The 12,388-nt window shown below is 40.3% G+C and overlaps 1 protein-coding gene across 1 annotated transcript in view; it reads left to right on the forward strand.

Moving 5' to 3' along the window:
* LOC126781206 (nephrin) overlaps nucleotides 1-12,388 on the forward strand; it is a 440,964-nt gene that overhangs the window by 365,522 nt on the left and 63,054 nt on the right. The window lies entirely within an intron of this gene.

Here is a 12,388-nt window from a genome sequence, read left to right on the forward strand (position 1 = left end):
ATTGTCGGCAAAGAGTTTAGCCAGGAGATCAGCTTGCTCTTGCGGACTGTGAGCTAGCGATCCGTCCGGATTTCTGAGCGGTGGCAGCGAAGGTTGGCAGAAATTGTTTTGCACAGACTTGGTCAGACGCCAGAAGCTACGGGAGCCCCTAGGATGCGAAACAAGGTCATGACCAATCTGTACAATGCGCTGTGCATCCGCTCTCGTGTATGCCTTTCTACAGGACTTGGAATTTTTATTATAGTTTGCTTTCAGTGAGTCAATATTAGATGCCCCGCTAATGCAGCCGTTGATCCACTTGCGATATGCCGCCTGCTTAGCTGATACAGCATCGGCACATTCACGAGTGAACCAACGGTTACGCGTACTCCTACTGACGAGATCTGAGCTAGGAATGTAGTATTCCATTCCCAGCATGATCTCGCCAGCAACAGCAGCGGCACTAGCTGTCGGGTCATTCCCACTGAAGCAACGTTCCTTCCAAGGGACCGACGCATAGTAATCGCGCATACCGTCCCAATCCGCCGACTTATAGTGCCAAACGCGACGTTTGCATACCGCTAGTGGCGGCAGCTTGGCCTGTGGCACTCTGGTAGAAATAAGGCTGTGATCCGAAGAGCCAAGAACCACAACCTGATATTCCACCGGGTGAGAAGTCAGCAGAAGGTCCAGTAGAGAAGGTGCTTGCCCATCAATGTCTGGGATCCTGGTGGGCTGATCAACCAGTTGGGTCAAGTCATGTGTGAGAGCAAAAGCATGAGCAGTCCTTCCAGCATGGTCAGTTTTGAGGGATTTCAACCAGGATTCGTGGTGAGCATTAAAGTCCCCCAAAAACACCAATTCCGCGTTAGGAAATTGCTCTTGCGCAGCATCTGCCACCCGACTAAGATGGTCAAATAGTCGGCTTGTCTCCAAGTCACCATTGTGGGATCTGTAGAGGCACACGTAGACTCGGCTCTGACGAACCAGGTCCACACGTACCACCAACATGGAGAAGGAGGGGTCCTCCAAGCAGCGCAGTCGGTGACAGCAAACATCCGTCCTGACGAACAAGCATACTCCGGCTTTCGCTTTGAAGGATTCTTCAAGCGTGTAGCCGGGATAATTAAGGTAGCTGGTATCGGCAGGACGGAGTATTTGTGTCTCCGTGAGAAACAACATTGCTGGCCGTGCTGTCTCGAGATGGTGGTGGACAGCGTTGAGGTTAGCGTGGAGTCCTCGGATGTTAGAGAACTCGACCTCAAACAGCGTGGGTATGGTGGGGGTGAGCACCGCTGTACGACCGTTATTTCTTTTTTGTTGCGCCATTTGGGAGAAATTAAATGGAAAAGAGACGTGAAGCGAGCGATGTATTGCCACGATAGGGATGGGCAAAGTGTGGAGGCGTGTTTCCCCAAGTGGTTGCCAAAAGGAAAAATACACTGACCCGCCGGTCGGAAGGGCCCCCGAACCCCCCCGGAAGTGGCCGCCGGGACCCCACCTACCGGTCACCAACCGGCACGACGGTCCACCCCGAGATTATGCGTGGCCTGGTGGGGCAGCCTCACGAGCTGGTTAGGCACGCTCGGGCCCCTGTACTATGCCACGGGCGGCCAGCGGAACAGCCGTTTCTTCGGGTCTCCCTGACCGGCAGGTCAATACAGTTTCCCCCGGCATTGGTTCAACAGCCGTCTCCAACCGGACCAACACCCATCGCGGCAATACTCGCTCGGGCTCTGGCTGTACGCTGGCTGACCTCGAAACGCGGCTGCAAGCCACTTCACGAGTTTTTCACCATGCGTACGGTGGTAACAAGCCAGGCGGATGTTAGCATCCTACCACCAGGTGAGCAGATGGTCGCTCAGATATCCCTTAGTCGCCTCTTACGACACCCATGGGAAAGAGAGGGGCAGTGAAATGTATTCTTTCTCCGTCACTGCACGGATGTATCGCAGTTGGATCGCCTTCGTCTTACAGTCCTGGATGTGGACAGTCATTGTAGCGGCGTTGTACAGACATCTCAGTACCTCGATATATCTCCAATCGATATGACATCTCTGCAATGAGTCGAGCACTGCCCAGGTTTCGATGGAGTCGAAGGCTTTCTCGTAGTCCACAAATGCCATACACAGCGGCTGATTGTACTCTTCGGTCTTCTGCACAATCTGCCGAACAGTATGGATGTGGTCCACGGTGCTGTAGCCTGATCGAAAGCCGGCTTGCTCTGGGGGCTGGAACTCGTCAAGTCGTCTGGCGAGACGGTTCGTGACGACTCTTGAGAACAGCTTATACACGTGACTCAGGAGAGAGATTGGTCTGTAGTTTTTCAAGAGGGTTTTATCACCTTTCTTGAAAAACAGTACCACCTCACTCCCGCTCCACGTTTCCGGGGTCTTGCCATGTTGGATGACGGAATTAAAGAGGCTTGCTAGCTCTTTCAGGACCGGAGTCCCGCCTGCCTTAAGCAACTCTGTTGTGATTCCGTCATCTCCCGGAGCTTTGTTGTTTTTAAGCTGTTCTAGAGCCGAGGAGAGATTAGGTCTCCTTGGTCAACGACCGGGAGCTCCTCGGAGTAATGGCGCATAAGAGGGGCGCGCTGGTCATCAATACTGATTCCCACGGGTTTATCCGATCTTGAAGAGAACAACCGCCCATAAAACCTCTCTACTTCTCCGACAATCTCAGGCCTAGAGGTAACGACCCCACCATTTTCAGTTTTAAGTTTTGTCAGACGCGGCCTCCCAAACTTGCGAGCGAACACTTTCGATCCCCGATTTTGCTCAATCGCAGCCTTGATGGCACGGGTATTGGAGCGTCGGAGATCGCGTCGCGTCAGCGTTTTTATTGTTCGATTTAAGGCCTTATCTGACAAAAACGATGGTAGTTCTCGTCGTTTTCTCATGAGCTCGAGTGTCTCAGCAGAGAGTTTTGGTGCGTTGTCTCTTCTCTGTGGCGGAAAACACTTGCGGGATGTGTTTTGCAGTATTTTGACCAGCGTGTCGGTTCTCTCATCAATGCTGCTTATGGTTTCCAACGCGGTGAATTGATTTTGAAGTTCCATTTGGAACTTTTCGGAGCCTTGAGCAGCTTGGAGCATGGTAGGTCGGAGAGTAGACCTCATCATTCTCGATCTTTCGGCTTTTAAGTTGATATTTAGAGTGCCTCGAACCAAGCGGTGATCACTTCCGGTATTAAACCTGTTGATCACTGAAACATCTCTAAATATGTGCCTTTTATTCGAAATGATAAAAACTATCTCGTTCCTTGTCACGTTATCGGGGCTTCGCCAAGTCCATTTCGATTCACCGCTATCTTGTACTCCCACTTTAGCATTAAAGTCTCCCATAACAACATTGTAGTGGGCCTTCGAGGTGTCGTTGAGGGCCTTTGCGATGTCCTCGTACATCGCTTCGACCACATCATCAGAGTATGTCGAAGTTGGCGCATATACCTGTACGACCTTCAGGGAGTACCAGTCGGAAAGTTTTAGGACAAGGTACGCTACCCGGTTCGACACACTACTGATTTCCACAATGCTGCTAATGAGATCCTTTTTGACTAGAAAACCGACACCACCCTGGGAGAGGTTATCACCTTCGCGGAAGTAGAGTAAGTTACCGGACTCTAGAGTTATCGTGTCCTCCCCCTGTCTTCGGACTTCAGATAACCCCAGTATATGCCAGTTTATATGACTTAACTCTACTTCTAATTCGGCGAGGTGATGGTCCAGCCTCATCGAGCGTCCATTATACGTTGCCATGTTCAGTCGTTTTATACGGTAGCCTGCCGTGAACCGGTGATTCTTAGCACCCCCTGCCCTGCCGATACCGCGACCGCTACCTTGGTCGGGCCTAGCGGGCTTGCTGGTAACTGGGGGCCTTTTTTTGGGCGCATCTGCCATTAATGGAGGGGTTTGCCCATACTCGCCGCGCTGGGCAGGCGTGTTGGCGAGCGCAGTAGGGGGGTAAGATGTTTATGGGAGGGGGGACGCTGCTGCCCATCCCCCCTTTTCCCCGTCCCTCAGTCGCCTCTTACGACACCCACGGGATGAGATTGGGGGAGTACTATTCTAAGCCGGTACTCCACGGCGTAGTATTGATTGATTTCAGTAAATTCAATTTGATAGTCAACTACGACTGTTAATATTTCATTTGAAAAAAAATAACTTTACTGATATTTTGGTTATTATTAGTAGAATCTGCATGACGAACCTGAGTAGTTACTTCATATTATATTTTATCCTGTAAAGTTTCAAATGTAGGTGAGTCAGGTCGAGTGCAAAACTTCTATGTTACACACGCACGTAAAAAAAAATCTCTTCAGTCTCGTATAGCCAGTAAGTTGCACGGAGCATTTGTATAAGTCAACCGCGTATTACGAAAACCTAATATCGAGTCATATTCTTATTTCATACATTTATTTCAATCTTATACTGAAACATGCAATGTGTTGTCAAACGTATAATCAATATTTAATCATATAACAATACAAAATATGTTTATTATTATTAAAGATTTGTCGCAGGGGCTTAATTTCAGCTAACTCCGACAAGACCGTGTATCAATAAAAGTTATATGGTAAAGTCATACTAGGTAATAGTATAGTATAGTAACAGCCTGTAAATATCCCACTGCTGGGCTAAGGCCTCCTCTCCCTATTTGAGGAGAAGGTTTGGAGCTTATTCCACCACGCTGCTCCAATGCGGGTTGGTGGAATACACATGTGGCAGAATTTCGATGAAATTAGACACATACAGGTTTCCTCACGATGTTTTCCTTCGCCGAAAAGCACGAGATGAATTATAAACAGAAATTAAGCACATGAAAATTCAGAGGTGCTTGCCCGGGTTTGAACCCACGATCATCGGTTAAGATTCACGCGTTCTTACCACTGGGCCATCTCGGCTCATACTATAAGAGAAAAGCATTTAATTAAAATAAAATAATGTTAACAATAATAAATTAATAAAAATACATCAAATTACATCCTCTTTAAAAGTAACTCTAATTACGATTATCTAAAACATTTTTAATTAATTTTTTAAAATAATTTAGTGAGGTTACAAATAAGTCAACAATAGAAAAGTATTTGTTATAGTTCCTACAAGATCGGAATATAAAACTGTTTTGTGTGAATTTGGTTCTTGTAGTAGGTACATCAAATAGACACTGGTGGCGAGAACTTAGTCTGGGACATTTAAAATTTATGTTATATAAAAGGTAAGGGGAGTCAACTAGATTCCTTATAACTCTAAATAAGAAAACCTGATCTCTCAATATGCGTCTGTCGGCCAAAGGTGATAAATTATAGGAACAAGAATAGGAAGCACTTTGTTGTACTTTAAACTCAAGGTGTTTAACAATTTTTTTTTGAACTTTCTCTAACTTGTCAGTGTAGATATTATATTGAGGATTCCAGATCACGGACCCATACTCATAGAATTGAGCGAACATATGCATTATATAAAATAATTAAAGTTTCCAAGCCTCTGAAGTGTTTGCCAATCCTGAGTACAAATCCAAGCACCCGATAAGCCTTTGCAACAGCATGGTTGATATGTGCATTAAATGTGAGTTTACTGTCGAGGTATATCCCCAAATCTCTCACCTCGGATACCCGTCTTAGACTTATACCATTTAAGTGATAGCTGAATTCTATCGGTTTTCGTTTTCTCGAAAAAGATATTACATTGCATTTATCAATGTTATGAAGTAACTGGTTATCACAGCAATATTGAAATAATCTATTGTAGATACAAACAGTCAGATTGTGATTCAACTTCGAGAAATATTTTCATATCATCAGCATACAAAAGTGTAGTCGAGTGCTTGATGATGCTCTGGACATCGTTAATAAATAAATTGAATAGTAATGGTCCGAGGTGAGAGCCCTGAGGAACACCTGAGGAAATCGGAACAAATGAAGAGCAGTAACCTCTTACCGCAACCGCCTGACTTCGATTTAATAAATAGGAAGAGAGCCAACGAAGCAGATCACCGTGTATACCGACCTCTTCCAATTTACGAACGAGAATGAAGTGTGAAATTTTATCGAAGGCTTTGGAGAAGTCGGTATACACAACGTCTACCTGGTATCCCCTGTCCATACTGGTTATGACGCGGTGAATTAATTCTGTCACATTAGTTTCCGTAGATCTTTTATCAATAAAGCCATGCTGTTCTTTAATAATCAAAGGTCTCAGCATAGGGTAGATGCTATCATATATTATTTTTTCAAAGAGTTTTGCTATTGTGCAAAGCTTAGATATGGGCCTGTAATTTTGGACAACGTGTTTGTCACCAGACTTCAATATGGGAACAACGTATGAGCGCTTCCACAACGCAGGCATTTCACCCGAGTTTAAGGATTTGTTAAATAATAAATAAAGGGGCATAGCAAGAGTTTCAGAGCATTCCTTTAAAAATATAGGAGGCAAATCATCTGGCCCATAGCCCTTACTAACATCAAGCTTTTTGAGGTATTTCTTAATAGCTTGCAGTGAAATACTTATTGATCCTATATTTAAGCTATTAAAAGACAAAGCTTTTGGGTGACCGTTTGAACCTCCAGCATTCGACGTGGTGAAAACCGAACTAAAATATTCTTTAAAGGTGTCGCATATATCAGTGCCTCCACCAACAGTCCTACTTCCGTAAGTTAGGGTATCGAAATGAAATAATGTTGGATTTGCATAATTATTGCAAAAAAAATCATCACTTCATAACACGACAGTCGATAAACAGTCGTCACATTAAAATGATATACCTAACTGTAAAACGTAACTTAAGCCATCAAGCGGTTAGGACATTTCCCCCACAATCTTTGTACAAGCACACTATGAACATGACTCGTACTCGTAATGCTTCGTTATTAGCCTTTTTGTTCCTTCGGTCCCCGGAGATCGTGTACTCTGCAAAAAGAGGATTACAATATAATGAATTATTTCCCCGACCACGGAACCAGCGTTATTTGCTTTATTGCTCTCAACGTCAAATATAATCCTTGTAACAATTCAGGCTAATATAAGAGCAGCTCGTTCGTTAAGCGAACGTTCTGACATCAAAGTTCGAGAACGAGAACGAGTACGCTAATAAGTTTCTATATATATTTATAATATATTTGTATATGAGTAGGTAGGCACATGTTTTATTTTCTCTTTGACATATCAGTTCTTCTTGATTCCAACTCAATGTATGAGTGTTCCTATACGTTTACTACTAACGTAAGGTTTGCTTTGAAAAGGTTAGTTTTAACCTTCACGTGGTTACAATTATCAACTATGTAAGATGGATGATTCAGTAATGTCGTCGTTTTAAAGTAAATTATTACATTATTCAAAAGCACCTGTTTGATGATTTTTCATTTCTAATCTGACAACGTGGTTGAGGAATTTCATGATGTTCGGTTAAGTCGTTAAGACGTGAAAATGTAACAAAATATTAGTAACGATAATATAATATGGCCTAACTCTATAAACTAAATCCACCTCTAAGCAATTATTCACAATACATACAACAACTGAGGGCCCAGGGCTGGTGACTTGCAGATGAAAGATTATTTACTGCCTCTTGTTATATCAAATTCCTTGAACCAAATATTTATCACAGAACTACTATTTTAACCATGACCAAACAAAAATTAATTTTGAAGCTGCGAATCTCCAGACGAGGACGAGTACCGACCACTGGCCTGTCAGTTGTTATTTATAATAGGATTGAGAGGCGATGTCTGGAGCGCCTTTGCTTCGAAACGCAGTAATTGAAAACAATATGAACTAAGTTCCAACTAAGTTAGGTCGGAAATTTCAATGAGAATATTGAACTGCTCTCCAAGGCTTAGAGTGCGGAGCCGATAGTTTAAGATTATCTGATATCTAAGCGATGACCTCGATTTGGTCAGTTAGTGACGGAGGGGTCCAAAACTTTATGTCATTATTACATATTGTTGTCATAATTATTATTGTAATACTTTAAGTATTACAACTACTAGAATTACCTTTCAGCTAAAGGTGGCTGCTTCGCCCCCGTGGGTCTTTATTAACTTATATATTTATTTAATATGTTCCCTACAGATTGGTTAGTTATCTGTGCTTTAATCTTATTTATTTATTACATTGTAAGTTTCCAAAATAAAGATATATTTTAAACACTTTCATCGACAACACACACATAGAAGAAATACAAACGTACTTGTCACATAGTAAACACGCATATACAATAAGGCGGCCTTATTGCTAAATAGCCGACTTCTTCCAGACAACCTTAACGTGAAAAATATTTGCAATTATATTATTTTTTTTTTCAATATAATAACGAGGTTATTTCTTCTAAAGAAAACGGAAAACTGTTAGAAACTGCTTCCTTTTATTTAAAAAATCAATTTGGAAGTCTTTGAGGTAAATTTGAAACCGTAACCATTGTATTATTATTTGTGTTGTCATATATTCTAAATCGTCATGTCGATGAAAACCTTAAGTCGAACTACATTAATGAACTATATATACTAATGTTATTTATATGAATAATTTAGTTTTTAAATTAATTTAAATCACACACACAATACATAACAACACACACAAAGTACTTCTTAAATAAGGAATATATTTGGTGGTAGGACAAATCTGAGTACATACCATCCGCTCATCACATATTCTAATAATACTTTTTCGGTTTATAGAGTGACTGTAATTACAGACTCAAGGGACATAACATCCCAGCTACCAACGTTGAAACGTTGACGATGTATTAATCTAAAATAAAACAATACCATTTAATACGATGCTGCTAAAAGTCGGTGGCAATAAGAGCTTATACTAGATTAATATAATAATTCAGCAATTATATAATAATTTGAAATAAATTGTTGTATGAAATTATGTAAAATATTCACATATTGAAATTCTCGACAAACTCAAAACCTTTATTATGAAATATTGGAACAATTGTCCCATTCCATTACTGCGGACACGAGGATAATAATGAACAATAAGTAGATGACGTAGCGTTTGTGATAATGCCAAGATATCAACGCAAATGAGACTCTACGAATATGATTTAGAGGTTATTTCACTTTGTGGGAATTATAATGATGCATTAAGCACGTTTGGTCGTATGTAAATAAATACAGGTATAGAAAGGGAAATGTTGTGAACGTAATAAAAGCCCAAATAACGAATAATTCTCGTTTCATTACCTGTCAAACAAACGTACTATGACGTCATATTCGTATTTATCTACGCTTATTATTCAGTCACCGCGGTACTCGTGACGAGGGGGAATTTATCTGCGACAAATGAATAATTGTTATATTTTGCAACAGTTTTGGGCTTATTTGTTTCCTTATTAGAACTTCAAATTCGAATCTTAACAACGTACTCCATTTGGAGTTGATTTTGAGCGAATTATGAAATTTTGTCTGTACGAGTCAGAAGAGGCTCTTGAATTTATTTACAATTATTATTAAGTATAATACAAAACTTTTATATGTATTTGACTGTTATCGCAGTTCTCTATTGAGTCGAATATTCTAGGTTATCTAATTTATAACAATATCATCTTTATAACTTTTAAAAATTTAAGAAAAAAAGTGTAAAAAATGTATACCATAAGTACCATATAATATAATAAAGCGCACTTTCATAAAATGATGATTTTTATTTAAGACTATCAAACACACTTAGTAGAACGTCTTTTAAAAATTCAGTTTGTCAGGATAATCTATAAAATCTCATCATCAATCATTTAAACGTACATAATCACTTAATAATATACATAAAACATTTAAATTATTAAAATGACCTTAACTTAAAAATATTAAACGTATAAAGTTGTACGAAATTAATGTTGTTTTTAGCGTTATATGTATATATTGTATAAAATGAACTGATGGACAGTATCAGATTATGCAGAGCCTGTAGCGCAGTCTCCGAGGATTCTCGTCAATCAAGAGAAATTATTAAATTCAACGAAGGAACAACGCGATCGTGCCGCGCCTCCGGACTCTTTATTAACATTCCTCGCGCCTCCTGCCCGACTTCAGCGGCCTTTGCAAGCAAGGTGCGCTCACGTCCCACTCGAAAATTCCTTGACGAATTTGCTAGAACTTTTATTTTTATTTTTATGTCGCCGAAAATACAAGAAAACGAGCGGGATGAACTTCGTCGACGTCTAAAAAGAAAAGATTTAAGAGTCTAATCATACTTTAATATTATTTTACATTTCTTGAAATATCTTTTGTATTCAGCGTTACAACGCCTCTTTTTGATCGAAATCATAATTGCAAGATTTCCTTTGTAGCGGTCGGAGCTCGCAATCTCTAACGCAAATTACATCCATCAATTAGACTCGAAGCAAACACAGGCAGCGAAAACATCGCTTCGAATATTAACTATCTACGAGTGAGACGTCAAAATAATAAGACGTTAAATAAATTATGCGCTTCGAGTGTCATAAATTCGGATGAAAATATATATTGTAATCCACACAATTACTCGAGGGCGTCGCGAGCCGCTGACTTACGCCCGCCGCTTAACGGACAGCTGGCTCTCCGGCGGTAATGTGCCTCCATATTTCATACCGAATGCGACTTAAAAGTAAAACAGCGCAAGCGAGGCGAACTAATTATTGAATTAGCTTAGCGATTCAATAGGAATTGGCCGTGAGACTTAATGCTCGGGCGGTTCCAAGTTGGTTCATTCTATCGCCGAAATGACAAAATTTCGCAAGCGCGGGACAAAGGCTTGAGCCGGATTTGCGACGGTGGATTTGCGGAGAAACTTCCTCGATCGGCGCCGCGACGCCTCTAATGTCCTTAAACCCTATCCATTCCGATCTACTGGAATTATGCCTCCGCCAACTTCCCCCGCCTTTCATTGAGCACTGCAGTAGTCGTGATTGGAAATAAATTATACGTCGATCAATGTGCTCTGCAGCACTAATTAATTTGATAAATAAAACAAGTTCATTTCTGAATTAGAGTCGTTAACAAAAGCATACAGTTAAAATTACGTACGTAGTCTTATTATTTATTGTTAAGTTGTGTAAGTTTAAAAAATATATAATAAAAATATGAATGCAAGTATTTTATCATCACATGATAATTACTGTGACGCACGAGTCTCACTCCACACATTAAATTAATGCTGAAATATAATGACAATAATGCTAACAACATAAGCATGTATATAATATTACACAAATACAACGTAGCGCTTAAACCGCTAAACATTTTATTCATAAAAGCGCCCTTTGTCATCTATTTCGAGACTTAAATAGGTCCTTTATTAAAAAATCTGAGTAGAATTTATCGCTCTTTTTCCTCTATTTTTTTGGCAGAAATTGTTTGCAAGTTTGTAACTTAGCAACATGTTATTAGATCATATTTTAAGTAAATATTTTTAAATTCAACAGGCAAATGGGGAACCTGATGGTATATTGATATCAACAGTAAAATACAAATACGTGTTGTTGTTTCAGGGTAGAATATATAGTTGGTGCGTGTTCAAAGATGAGTTATTACCAAGAAAGCAAACTATGAATCAAACATATTATAAAATATGTTTAATTAATACTATTCAATATTAGTTAATTAAAATAAAATACTTCGAATATTACGCAAGATTTATATAAGGAATAATTATGCTTTATATAGTAGTAAAACAGTTTCAAAGTAGACTCTTAAAATAAAATACATTTGGTCAAATTTTTAAACAACGATAAAACAGCCCTAACAATGCGTTCCAGTAAAGGCAACTCGGCAAAAGTTGCTTCAATCGTCCCCACGCTCAAAGTAAGCAACAGAGTTTAAAATGTTGCGACCTCTGTTTCGAGAACAAAACGTCATGAAGAGCATCCCAGGTGCGAAGTTGGCTGCAGCCGCACTTCTATTTTTCATCTTGTTTAATCCAGCTAGTGACACTCCGATTCTCATCTCCGGAGTTTCGGTGATTAAAGTTTGGAAACCTGTGTTCCGTATTTTAGTCGCCCGCATTGACATGCCCCTAATTACACTTTTGAACATATTTCCTTTCGTCTCGTTCGAGAATCGAGTTGGATTTCACACACGTGTGTAAAGTTGTGTTTGACGCTTTACCGTCGTCAAAACTAGATAACTTAATAATGTAATAACTTCCTTAAATTTAATTAAGTTTTTTTCCGCAAAAAGAAAGGGGGCTTTAGCCCAGCAGTGGGAAAACAACAAGCTGTTACAGTTTACCTTAATACATATTTTGTATTAAATATTTTTGAATTTGGGTCTGACTTTATATAAAGCATACAATATCCATATAAGACGTACTCGCAAATCATCTCAATTACTAGTAGGCCACATCACCATTTGTGTCGGGATTTCGGCAATCGAGAACATAATAATAGAGAGTGAGTCTGTCAACAAGGAGATGACGCCGAAATCC

Source organism: Nymphalis io, chromosome 3, assembly GCF_905147045.1.
Source record: "Nymphalis io chromosome 3, ilAglIoxx1.1, whole genome shotgun sequence".
In the NCBI taxonomy this organism is placed as follows: domain Eukaryota; kingdom Metazoa; phylum Arthropoda; class Insecta; order Lepidoptera; family Nymphalidae; genus Nymphalis; species Nymphalis io.